Source organism: Palaemon carinicauda, chromosome 34, assembly GCF_036898095.1.
Source record: "Palaemon carinicauda isolate YSFRI2023 chromosome 34, ASM3689809v2, whole genome shotgun sequence".
NCBI classification, from domain to species: domain Eukaryota; kingdom Metazoa; phylum Arthropoda; class Malacostraca; order Decapoda; family Palaemonidae; genus Palaemon; species Palaemon carinicauda.
The window spans coordinates 38753723-38756222 of record NC_090758.1 but is presented as its reverse complement, the minus strand read 5'-3'; the positions used below and the strand labels follow the sequence as shown (position 1 = coordinate 38756222).

The 2500-nt window shown below is 34.3% G+C and overlaps 1 protein-coding gene across 9 annotated transcripts in view; it reads right to left on the bottom strand.

Annotated features, from left to right (window-relative positions):
• Positions 1-2500, bottom strand: part of LOC137627117 (tyrosine-protein phosphatase 10D-like) — a 616151-nt gene that overhangs the window by 613164 nt on the left and 487 nt on the right. For 7 of the 9 annotated variants that reach the window (XR_011041115.1, XR_011041116.1, XR_011041111.1 and 4 more), the window contains exon 2: positions 1185-1432. The exons of 1 other annotated variant lie outside the window; for it this stretch is intronic. The gene's annotated coding sequence lies outside the window, so the exon portion shown is untranslated. The remainder of the gene's footprint in view (positions 1-1184; positions 1433-2500) is intronic. One more of the 9 variants, XR_011041119.1, reaches the window with a different exon arrangement.

Genomic DNA, 2500 nt, shown 5'->3' with positions numbered 1-2500 from the left:
TCTCTCTCTTCTCCTATTAAGATGTTAATGTAGCTAACCAATTATACTAACGTGGCTGTCTTCATTTCCCCAGGGATCAATCGACTTTCGACTGAAACTTTCACACAAACGTAATATTTCTACTTCAAAGACCAAGCAATAATCTATATTCTGAAGAAAAGTTTTCGATTCTGAAATTACTTGGAAGGTTATAAAGTTATTTTCTTGCCTCAGAGAATTACGAGGAATGGTATTTGACGTCACAAGAATGATTAAAATTGTCTCTGATAAGAAAGATTCGTTTGCACATTCACGCACAGTTCAGACCAGAGGAGCTCTCAGTAGAGAGCATACCCTTGCCACTCCAGAAAACCACGCAATTATGACCAATCACATATTAAGCTTGATCAGGTTTAAATTGTTTTTTAGAAGGGACATGTTATTGTGTTGATGTGAAATTGTGTGAATCCAGGGTAGAAGAAAAAAGAATTCTCAACTTGTAACCTATATATAGGTATCTTTTGACTGTGTATATTGTATTGATTCTATGTGTCATGTGTTAAATACTGAATTATTTTGTGTAATAAGTGATGCACAGGATGTCCAAAGTTATATATATATATATATATATATATATATATATATATATATATATATATATATATATATATATATATATATATCATATACTCATGGGAAATTTCATATAAGGGTTTGGCTAGCCCCCCCCCCCCCTCATTTTATCTTGAATGTATTGTCGTAAACGTTAAAAATTACTCTTTTCCTGACCTAATGTTAAACCATTCCAGGTATCTCTAATATTTCGTTGTGTAAAATGAACCAAACTTATATTGGTTAAAGTCTATTTTATTGAAAGGGTGATGTAACATGATGTAAGAAGTCCTGTAAAAAAGTGGTTAGTGCTTGCGCATGAATACATGCATGTGCACAATTCAAGCCAGTCTGAATAAAGTTATCAACAACAACAAAAACTTTACATCTAAGGCCATAAAGAGAGACAAATGGACAGGCCATTTACTATAACGCTACTCATAAATGAATAAACAAATAAGTACTATTAGATTTGTAATTAGGCAAAACAATACCTAAATAAGACTTCAAATAAACAAACATACGAATCTCATTCAAGTAGATATTGGTCCAATCACGTAAACAAGACGTTCATTGATTCGTCCAAAACCTACCTGTTGCAATGGACGCCGTCCACCTGGGCTAATCGCTAAGAGTGTCTATTGCAGTAATATAACTGGAAGTCATACCTGGTCCCTGGCAACACCCTCGTCAGCTCAATCCCCTCCACCACCTTCGCTGGAGTGCAGGTGGTATTAGGAGGCAGTGCCCCCTGTGGGTGCCAGTAATCCAGGCAGTAGAAGCCGTCCTTGTCCAAGAATCGCTCGGGAGGAGATTGAATTACGACATCGGCTCCGAAAACCTGTGGAAATGCAATACATAGATCAAGATATTCCTTGAATTCAACCCATTATGAACTATAGGGATTTAATTATAAAGACAAATCTCCCAAAGTCAAAGGGAAAGTCTCGCAACTGGCATTAATCATTAAAAGGGGATGGATAAGATGTGCTGCTTAAGGATTGATATCATTTCAACAGTTCTATTGGATCAAGCTTCACATCGTTTGTAAAAGTATCATTCTTTACCAAGAAACGAAAAAATGTAGAATCGATTTGCTATCCTGAACACAGACACACCCACACACACACACACACACACACACACACACACACATATATATATATATATATATATATATATATATATATATATATATATATATATATATATATATATATATATATATATATATCTATATATATATATATATATATATATATATATATATATATATATATATATATATATATATATATATATTTCACATTTAACTGTTTTCTTTACCAGGGTTTCGCTCCACAAAAGAACAATTCATGTTAGTGCCAAATTTATCCTTTAACTACCGAATTGTATTTCATTTTCCATGTCACAAACTTTAGCCCACACTGCATCCATTCCCTCCTTACTGAACCCCTTTCCATCTTATGGTCGTAACTTCACCTGGAAATAGAATTTCAATCTCCGCTTTGCATAACTAATGGTTGCCGCTCGATGTCTCGGAGATGTTCTCTCTTGAATTCAAATTACCCAACTAACATCAGCTTCCGTTTTCTCTCCGCGATAAATGTCCATTTTCTGTTTGGAGAGATTTACGTAACGTACGTTGGCGTGAATTCGTGATTCATTCAAAATTTCTTTTATAGTTTCCAATTTTGTTAGTTTTCACGCCTCTTTTATTTATATTCTCCCAGAATCTGCATGTTTTCATTCATTATGTATTTTACTTCCAATTAAAAATCTCTCTCTCTCTCTCTCTCTCTCTCTCTCTCTCTCTCTCTCTCTCTCTCTCTCTCTCTTAAGGAGTAGACGTATAAAACTTCTTATACAAATTTTACAGTTGATGACTTGAGTGACAACTTTCTACGAG